The sequence below is a fragment of the Dermacentor albipictus genome, chromosome 7, assembly GCF_038994185.2.
Source record: "Dermacentor albipictus isolate Rhodes 1998 colony chromosome 7, USDA_Dalb.pri_finalv2, whole genome shotgun sequence".
Classification (NCBI taxonomy): Eukaryota; Metazoa; Arthropoda; class Arachnida; order Ixodida; family Ixodidae; genus Dermacentor; species Dermacentor albipictus.
The window spans coordinates 72,036,236-72,047,433 of NC_091827.1; the positions used below are offsets into that span (position 1 = coordinate 72,036,236).

Consider the following 11,198-nt stretch of genomic DNA (forward strand, 5'->3'; position numbering starts at 1 on the left):
CCTTAGTAGTTAAAGAAATTTCTGCTCAATCAATTCAGGCGTTAGTTTTAGCGGCCGTAGAACACGACCACACCAGGTTTTCTGAAGAAGCTCAAAGCGATTGCCATTTCACTCAACGGCTGTGGAGAGAGGTGTCATCCTTAGCTTCGAAGAGCTTTCGTCTTGCCACTTGTGACTTTATGAATGCGTGCACGTTCTCGGTAACGTTCTCGTCAGCGTCGTTCATCTCATGACAGCGATAGAAACGGACAGTTCATAGATACTTCTTGGAATGTCTTTGCGATATGTGTATTAGTCAACTTGTTTGCATGTCTTAACTTTTGAGAGATTTGCCTGTCATGCTGACACAACGCGCATATGGTATGCATAAAATTGAAACCAGCTAACAAAAAATAAAGTGAACAGAGAAAGCACTGATATGATCACCGCCAAACATAAACAGCCTTGCTAATACGACTATAAGTAGCGTGAGGAAAGAAACCTTCGTCACGCTTAGGAATCTACCAACCCGTCGAGCAGAAAATGGAAACGTGAGTGCATGTGTAAATAAAGACTACACTTGTATGAACAATTTACCCGCGGAAAGATGCATGGGCATGCGTTGGTTTAGACTACAGGCCATCGGAACAGGAACAATATAGCATTTAGGCACACCTTTACCTTTATTCTATAAGCGTCAACCAAAGTTCGCGGCGAATGGGGCGTTAGGCAAGAGTGTTGTAGTTACACCAAATATTTATGATGTCAAAGCCGACATTTAATATACAGGGTGATCATTTCAAAGTTTTAGGGAATCTTTAAAAACACTGGTGGCTGATAGCCGAACACTTGTCCTTGAACTGAATTTCTCGAATAGCCCAACTGCATTATCGCGTGAGCTCGACACATATACGACCAATTAACAAAATTTAACCAAATAATTTCTCAATAAGTTACTTTATGCTGCATATGGCAATTTAAGAATTGAAAGCAATGAGTTGGCAAGGCCTATCCACTTGTAATTAATTTACAGATAGAAGACAGATCAGGAATGTAAGTCATCAAACTCATTGTAAAAAGAAACTGTTACTCCACTTACTTCTTAGGAAAACGCTCTTTTATGCATTGAAGCGCAAGAGTAGCTGGAACATCCATTTACTTCGTCTTACACTCTGGAAAATATCTCAAACTGCTAATATCCTGGAAATTTATTCAAATGGATACGTCTTTGAAGCTCGACAACTGCATTTAGTAAATGGGATTATCTGCCGTAAGGTAACTTATTAGGAAGCTAATTACTGAATATATATTAATTTAGCTGAATACGTGATTTGATTATTTATGCTAGTAATGTCGGCCCCTTCGAAAAATGCCCCTCAAGGACAACAATTATGTTACCTGGCAGCATTTCCACATTCTAAGCTGAAGAGGGCTCAGACAGTCTCACTGCGCTTATTGCTAACAAGTACTGTCGGCCAAAAAAGTGAACGGACCACAGCTTAGGTGGCTGGAGCGGCTGCGGGACCACACCGGGGCGCTGCTATATCGCTCCGCGCGCAGACCACGAAGGAGCCCAGGATGATGCCAGACTTCGGCCATAATTTAAGGGATGTATTGCAATTGGTGGAATAAGACTTGTCGTAGAGCTCAGGCATGTAGTGGTGTAGTCTATTTTGCGTTCGGTCTGTGTCTGTAGCATTCTGAGTGCAACGGCTTAAGCTCGAGTGAGCTTGCGGTGTGGCGTAGTATATTCCCTCCGTTCTAGGTAGTAGTGTTTGGTGATTTCATTGTGCGTAGTGGGCCGACCTTGTTCTCCGAGTGGTCGGGCGAAGCCGCGCGGTTGGTAAGCGCGCGCGCAGCCTCGTGTGCCGCCTCGTTAAGGTTGGCGACGTCGCCGATATTTGGTCGTAAGTGTGTCGGGAACCAGCATATTACATGGTTCTTAATTTCTTTCCTTGTGACAATTCTGAGAGCCTTTGCGCAAACCATGCCCTTTTGGAAAGATCTGATAGCGGCTGTGAAGTCGCTGTAAATGTCAGACATTTTCGTCAGTGAGCGCAACAGCAATGGCAACCTGTTCGGCCTGTCCAGGTTTCCTTGCAATTACCTTGACTGCATGTCTTGTGGATCCACGGCCATCCACAGCCCACACTGCGAAAGCTTTGATTCCCGCGTATGCTGCCGCGGCTACAAAGACTCAGCGTTCGCTCTTCGCCAAGGCTTCGCTAAGGAGGCATTGTCCTCTTGCTTGTCGTTTGGGCCTATTGTTTTCGGGGTGTACGTTTCTGGGTATAGGTGGGAGCATGATCTTGGCGCGAATATCCCGTGGGAAGTCCCTTAACGTCTACCATTTACTCTGGCCCTGCTCGCAAGCTCAGATAAAGTCCGAACCGGGCAAGCACAAGTTTGAAGAAGCAATCCGGAGTGATGAACTCGCTCCCCAACTCTGGGCCGTGCAGCAGGTCCACGACGCCGCCAGGAAACTCAACCTCCCCGGTTCCGTCGTGGGAGACGCCCACTCCATGAGAGCCCAAAGCTCTCGTCGCCTGCAGCAACTTGAATAAAGTTGAGTTCCCTCCCTCCGTCCTTCCTTCGTTCCTTCCCCTCACGCAGGGCGTCATCACGCTTGATAAATTTCCAGTTCACCGTTAGGTTTCTCTGTTAGTGACGATAGCGACGAAGGGCACAGCGCATCACCAGTTTTCCCGTACATGACGCTGTGGTGCAGTAGCGCGTAGTGTCCCTGTATATGCTCCCTGTGGGAGCACATAGACGAACACTAGTAGCGGGCAGCCGCAGGGCATCGAACCGTGGCACTGAAATGGAACGAAGACCCGTTTTGGTTGTTGTACTGCTTATATTCACCTGATATTTCATATTAGTGCAGGTCGCCGGCGTCCACCGCTGCTCGATTTTAGGCAAGGTCGCGCAAGTAGCCGGAACGGCGGCTAGGGTGACGCGCGCTTTTCACGTCGGCGCGTTAAGTTAGTGAGTGGGAGGTGCTGCGCGGACGTCTGAAGCTATAGCGGCGGTGCTTTATGAGTCGATGTCAAGGCAAGGAAGACAAGTCAATGCGGTCAACGGCAGTTTTCATCGCACTGACGACCCCTTCAAACCATGGAATGCTTCCGTGAATGAACTTTCATGATTGACTATTGATTCCGCTTCGTCTTTCCAATTATCTCTTCTGGGCCGTACTTGTGTAAAGATTCATAGTGGCCTACGCATTGTAGTAGCTAATTAAAGCGATTTTGATAGGCGTCGCTGATATAACATATATATATATATATATATATATATATATATATATATATATATATATAACCCACTGCTGGAGTCTATGGAGGACAGTTTGGTGCCTGTAACTTATCGCACCGGCGGCAAAATGCACGCGTCATGGTAGCTGGCGTTGCGGCTACTTGCGTGATGTTGCCTAAAATCGGGCAGTGGTGGACGCCGGCGACATGCACTAATATGAAAGTTAAGGTGAATATAAGCAAAACAACAATCAGAAAGGGTCTTCCTTTCTTCTCAGTGCCGCGGTTTGTTGCCCCGCTGCCGTCCGCTATTATGTCACTGCGCCATGTGCTGGATTACCGGCAACGCATGGTCTCCTTCGTCGCAACCGTCGGCACCAGAGCAACGGAAGGCGCAAGAAAAATTTATCATGTGTGACAAGGCCCCGCGCGAGACTGAGGGAGAATCTGGTGTCACTCGGGGCACTCTCGCCATCAGCTCGCCGTCAGCGTGCCGAGCGAGACGGCGAGAGCCGGTGTGAGCCCCGGTGTGGCCCCGCCGCCACTCAGGCCGCCTAAGCCGTGGTCCGTTTAATTTTTTGGCCGACAGTACATATCCAACACCATACCACTATAATGAAATATAACTAGAGGGGGAGATGAAGGTGGACTGCAACGACTGTAATGGCATTAATGGAATCCGACGTATGCTGACCCAGTGTCCCACGACTCTCCCCCTGATCTCGTTAGAATGCACACAGTGAGGAAAAAGGATTCAAAGCCCATTGTTTCGAGACCATCTAAGCGCCGCCCAGAGGGCCCGCGATGTCGCTGAATGGCTAATTAGGAAGAAACAGCAGCACTTCACGCAATTGGAAAGTTATTGAAAATTTGACAGTCACTTTAATATATACTAAATATGATCAAGTCGAACGCCAGCACGCTCACTGGACATTCATAACGTTGCATGACATTTTAATTCTAATGCGTTGTTGCTTAATATTGCTTGTTTTCTCCCACCAACAGTCGTGGGTTTGAGTGCCTTCAATTGCTCTATCTTAATTTACCATTTTTTAAATTAGCTTGGCCATTATGAAAACCACAAGTAGAGGGTTCAACTCCAGGCCTTCACGATGTCAATTGCAATCCAGCGCGGATATATGGCTGGTTAGCCCATATCTTTAACTAGTCGAGGCTCCTACCAGATGTCGTGCATACGAATTACCTAATAGGGTGTCCTAATTAACTGTGCCACAATTCATCCCACATGGTGTGAGTTCGAATCCAACCAAAGGTCGGGAGTTCGAGTGCCTTAATTAGCTCTCTCTTAATTAGTTGTGCCTGATTTAACTTTGCCTCCGTTAACATCACATGCCGTGTTGACGCTTCTTCGCCTCGGCTTCGCGCTTGCCTGTAAATTGGTGGCCTAATTCGGGCTAACACCAAAGATCGTGGGTTCGACTCCCAACAAATACCGAGGGTTTCACTTCCACGAACCGTTGAAGGTTCGACACCCTATGAATTTTGGTACCTTGAATTTTGGTGCCATACCGCCGGACAGCCTAACCCTGCACATCAGATTTTTCGTCCCACGAGCCGTCTAAGGCTTTCGCCTTAATCCGTGAGCCTTGAAAACTAGAAACGATTTTGCCCACACAAACGAAGGATTCAATACATCTATACTAACGTATTCGTCCTCCTCCAATGGGTACTGTCCGTACGTCCCCCGGATGATTAACATTAGACCCAGTGCAGCTCGTCCCTATCTCACACGTTCTGAACGCGAACGCATGTAGTGATCTCGCCCTGGATCCTTCTCTGCGTTGCCCTGGAAGGCTGCCGCGACGCTTGTTCCGAGATGCTCAGAACACCACGTGATGACTAGTCCGGCCCCACAATCAACGCAGCAACGACAGATGAAGGCGTCTGCTTATGCTTCATTCCGAGTAGTAAGCGGGAGCATCTCGGCGATCCGAACAAATCATACTTTTTGTAAGTATTATTATTACCCTTCACCTCATTCCACCTTATTCATTTTCGCATGCACATATTCATCATCGTCGCACGAGTCGTCTTGTTCGACGTGCGGTCTTTGAGAGTGAATTATGGAGTTAATGGAACTCCTACAATGGTGGATGTATATATAGGCCTTCATCCCAGTAGCAAAACATAAATACCCCAGAAAGTGAATGGGAAAACGCTGCCATTGTAGCTCAGTTGATTAGAGCATCGCACGTGTAATGCGACGACGTGTGCTTAAACCACACATGCGGCTAGTTCTTCATCCACTATCCACTTTCTGTTCAATTAGGTTATAATAATAATAATAATAATAATAATAATAATAATAATAATAATAATAATAATAATAATAATAATAAGCTTTTTTTCCATCAAAACGATGGAGGGGCCGTGGGTAAAAGCTGCTGCACAGCTTGACTAGAGCCGACGGTCCCCTCTACAAGGCAGTACAGGAGCATACATGAAACATAAAGGAACCTAACAAAAGACAAACGCAAAATTGATTCGATTTAAATTATCACAAGGAAATCAAGTATTAGATTTGTTCAAAAACATGACATATCACGTGGCGCAGTTCGCGAACTGTAGTGCGACCTAAATCAATTCCACATTTATTCAGATCATTAAGAAGTTTAGGCAAAATATACGATAGTGTACCCATAGAATAGTTCTTTGGTTTATCAAAGAGGAAGTACAAATGCTGTCCTTGATGTCTTTGTTTGTTGACTTCATAAGATATGGGTAATGAAATTCGGGTCCCTCGGTTCCCTTTCTTCTTGTTTATATATATCTATATTTATATATAAACGAGAAGAAAGCGGGTTAACCGAGGGGCCCAAATTTTATTAGTCATATCATAAGAAGCCATCGAACACTGACACCAAGGACAACATAGGGGAAATTACTTGAGCTTAATAAATGAAATTAAGAAACGGTAACTTCATGGAAATTAAAGTGGATGAAAAAACAACTTGCCGCAGGTGGGAACCGAACCCACAACCTTCGCATTTCGCGTGCGATGCTCTACCAATTGAGCTACCGCGGCGCGGTTTCCCCATCCACTTTCTTGGTTATTTATGTGTCCTAGTAGAACCCTGGCAGTGTTACCCAGCGCCACCACTCACAGACCTTAGCGGCGGACGTGGAACGTCCTAATTGCGGCAGGCGTCACGAGAACGTGATCTTTTCGGGTGAAAGCAACTGGTCAATAAACCCACATATGCTACCTGAAGGCATTAATGTTGCCGGATTCGAGACCCTCATTATGTAATAAACGAGAAGAAAGGGGGTAACCGAGGGCCCCAATTTTTATTAGTCATATCATAAGAAGCCAACAAGCACTGACACCAAGGGCAACATGGGGGGAAATTACTTGAGCTTAATAAATGAAATTAAGAAACGATAACCTAATGGAAATTAAAGTGGATGAAAAAACAACTTGCCGCAGGTGGGAACCGAACCCACAACCTTCGCATTTCGCTTTGAGAGTGAAGTGAAGTTTCGCGGTGAGGCCTTAGCGGCGGACGTGGAACGTCCGCCGCTAAGGTCTGTGAGTGGTGGCGCTGGCTAACACTCCCAGGGTTCTACTAGGACACATAAATAACCAAGAAAGTGGATGAGGAAACCGCGCCGCGGTAGCTCAATTGGTAGAGCATCGCACGCGAAATGCGAAGGTTGTGGGTTCGGTTCTCACCTGCGGCAAGTTCTTTTTTCATCCACTGATTTCCATTAGGATATCGTTTCTAAATTTCATTTAATAAGCTGAAGTAATTTCCCCTATGTTGTCCTTGGTGTCAGTGTTGGTTGGCTTCTTATGATATGACTAATAAAAAACGGGCCCCTAGGTTAACCCCCTTTCTTCTCGTTTATTACATAACGAGGGTCTCGAATCCGGCAACACTGATGCCTTCAGGTCGCATATGTGGGTTTATTGACCAGTTGCCTTCACCCGAAAAGATCACGTTCTTGTGACGCCTGCGCCAATTAGGACGTTCCACGTCCGCCGCTAAGGTCTGTGAGTGGTGGCGCTGGCTAACACGCCCAGGGTTCTACTAGGACACATAACTAACCAAGGAAGTGGATGGGGAAACCGCGCCGCGGTAGCTCAATTGGTAAAGCATCGCACGCGAAATGCGAAGGTTGTGGGTTCCACCTGCGGCAAGCTGCAGTTTCATCCACTTTTTTTCCAATAAATTATCGTTTCCTAATTTCATTTATTAGGCTCAAGTAATTTCCCCTATGTTGTCCTTGGTGTAAGTGTTTGTTGGCTTCCTATAATTATATATGTAATTAGAGGTATCTCAGTTGCTGTCTCTGTATTTACAATAACTGCTCTACCGGTATTACATAAAGTTGGGCGAAGGAGCAAAATAGATAATAGGGCAATGCACTAAATTCAAGGGCACAAAAAGTAAACAAGCTAGTATAAGCTAATTGGCGCGACAGACGGTACAAATCAGTCATATCTAATCGCAAACATTTGAATGACAGAGAAGGAAGAACAAATTCTGGCAGAACAAATCCGATGATATCTCTCGACGTTAGGGCCTTTAGCATTCAAGCAAATGTGGGCACACCATATTGATGAATACATGCCTATCTAGAATCTCCAGTGGTCATTGCGACAGTTCCTTCCTTCGTCTGCAAGCTACATACAAGGCCTCCGGCATCAGCCCACTTTGCTACAACATTCATTTGCCAAGATCAGCAATGATCATTACGACATGACCACGATGCATAACGAAGACGCAGTGACGACAATTGCACGTTGACGAAAAAAACAACATCAACGGAACAATGAAGGCATTATGAGGGCGATGACATGAAGGCAATCAGAAGTTGATTCTGGGATGATGACGGTGGTACGATCACGAGAAGTGCACGACGAAGAATATATTGCTACAAAGACTTGAGGACGACGGTGTGACTACAATCGCATTACGAAGTCGAAGGAACCGTCTGGAGAGAATGACCGCAATGGCATGGCTACGTCGGGATGACAAAGATTTCTTGACGACATCTGTCTGACATCGGTGGTACGGCATAACAACTATTGAATGACGACAACATAATAACGATACCGCGACAGCTCGATCATCCTTAGATTGTTTGATTGCGCCGACGAAACCGAAATCTAACCCTGCTGCTACAAACTGAAAGGCACGCCATTAACGGTTTCGGAGATTTTTCTAAGAGAGTAAGGGAAATGTGCAGGCACTTGTGGCATTCAGCGGTAAAGGAAAGGGCAAACGGAGCAAAAGTTGGGCTAACATTCAACAAGCTGAGAATCGATGAAGAATTGTATACTTGGGACCCAGTGAACAATATGTGGACTGAATTACCGCAGAAAGCAAGTCTTTCAAAACAGTCCCTCTCCAGTTCGGCTTCGCTGAAACCCTCGAAATACAAGAACGTTTCAATATGATAGCCCAGTACCAAAACTCTACGAATCCTTTCCCTAAATGCTCGAACTGTGGTAAATATGTTTGATCAATTCGAGAACCTAATCCTGTCTGATAAACCTCACATTTTAGAATGTGAGGTTTATTTAATTTAATCCTGGTGTACGTGATTCTGAAGTTATTCCTCTTTCATACAAACTGTTCAGTAAGGACAGAGGTTAAAGGGGCGGCGGTGTCGTGATATCAATTAACAATAATATAAAATCCTTAGAACTTGATGGCATTCCCAACCATGAAATTTTACGGTGCAAAATAACGTATTGTAACGAAAACATAACTGTAGGGGGCGTTTATCGCCCCCCAAATGCAGCACCCGACTTCAGCGATCAGATTCATAATTATATTTCAAAACATACTAATTATCGATCACAACCTATTATTGACGGGAATTTTAAGCTTCCCGGAATGGACTAGAACAACCACTCACATGACGGCCGTGATGTCGCATGTTCCGACTCACTGCTAGACGTCGCGTTTACGTTTTCACTGAACCAAATGGCAACTGATGAGACCCGTATCTCTTCAACATCATCATCATAACTTGACTTAGTTCTTATAAGTAATACATTAGAAGGATCTTCCATGTCCATAGAAATTGGCATTTCAGACCACAAAGCGCTTATTCTAACCTGTCCCCTTTCAACGACGCGAAAATACAAATAACCACAACTTAGATGCTTTAACTATTATACACGCGCAAATGATCCTGCTGTACTAAGTTTCCTAGAATGCCAGTTTCGTACATTCAGTGAACTAACAAATGTACAACTCCGGGCGCGTTTTAGAAATATTGTTAAGTATTGCGAAGACACCTTCATTCCACATAAAAAGAAACGCATTAATCGAGAATACCCGTGGATAACACGTGAAATAATCCAATTAAAAATAAAAATAAAACGACGGCGGAAAATGGGAACCAAGTGCACGTTATCGGTACAATAAAACAAAAAATATCCGAAGCAAAAGCTCGTTTCTTTCACACTACATTACCTTCGTTTATGGCGCATGACGCTCACAAATTGTGGCGATATTTGTCAGATGAACGAGAAAAAAATAACGCAAATCAAAAACCTCGGATCATGTTATTCAAGATCCTGCACACATTGCTAATGGGATGAATAACTTCTTTCACGCAGTTTTTGCGAAACATGCTACAAATGCAGCTTTAACACGTTACTATCTCAAAATACCAATGGAAGAATTAACTGTAAGTGAAGAAGGTATACTGCCTCTATTGCATAAGCTTGATCTTTAACAAAATCTACTTTCCACGATCAGATTTCTAATTCATTCTTAAGTCGATACGGAAGCTGGACGTCAAAGTATCTATTTAAAACATTTACTCTTTCTCTTCAAACATCGGTGTTACCATACGATTGTCGCAAGGCTGCAATAATTCCAATACACAAACCGGGCTCGAAATTAGATATAAATAACTACCGCCAAGTGTCATTAACAAGCTCATGAGGCCAAATAATGGAACAGGTATTACTTAAGGTCATTAAAACTCACCTAGAAACAAACAAATTTCTATATAAACAACAACACGGTTTCAGATCAAGCCTGTCAACTATAACCCAACTAGCTGAGTTAACTCATGACATAGGTAACGTACCTAATAATGATGGCCATTTAGATGCAGTTTTATTAAGAGTTATCTAAAGTGTTTGATGCAGTTTCGCACCAGGATTTCCTCATAAAATTATCGGCTTTTGTTATAACTAATAAAATAATATCTTCAATCAACAGTTCTCTAACCAATCGTAAACAGAGTGTTGCAATCGGTAATCATCTTTCAAAACCGCTCGATGTCTACCCCGGAGTATCTGAATGATCGGTTCTGGCACCATTTTTATTCTTGACGTACATTACCTACACCCAGTTTTTTCATTAAAAACTTCATTCAGATGCGCCTGTTTGCTGATGCCTGTGTCGTGTAGACAGTTCTACAAAACTCAGACGACCAGATAGAACTTCGCAATTCACTGCAAACAATTTACTCTTGGTGACACATGGGGCATGAAACCGAACACATCAAAAACGCTTTCCATATCTGTCACAAATAAGAAACTCCCACTTAAATTTACATATTCGATCGGAAGGTCACTAATCAACAAAAGCGACCTAGTAAAATACCTAGGCATTAAACTCGCGCCTAACCTTAACTGGGAGCCTCATACCTCGACCATGTGTCAAAAAGCCGTAGGCAAACTATCCTTTTCAAAAGGAAACTGCACGCAGCACCACCGCACCTCAAACTAAATGCGTACAAAACACTAATAAGACCATGCCTAGAATACACTGATCTAATCTGGAGCCCTCATTAGCAATTAGGATTGTGTATTCGGATTACAAAAGGCAGCCCAGTGTCTCAGGTCTGCTAGCAAGGAAAAGCTAAAATTCCTCTTACAGAGAAGAGCAATTTAGCAACTAAAATTCATCTATGAATTAAACCATGGTCATCTCCCGATAATACGTTCTCATTACCTTCAAGATCCTC

The 11,198-nt window shown here is 44.2% G+C and overlaps 1 non-coding gene across 1 annotated transcript; it reads right to left on the reverse strand.

Annotated features, from left to right (window-relative positions):
• Nucleotides 1-6,209: 6,209 nt before the first annotated feature.
• On the reverse strand, nt 6,210-6,282 carry TRNAS-CGA (transfer RNA serine (anticodon CGA)). The gene has a single exon. It is a non-coding gene; the product is annotated as a tRNA-Ser (tRNA).
• Nucleotides 6,283-11,198: the final 4,916 nt, after the last annotated feature.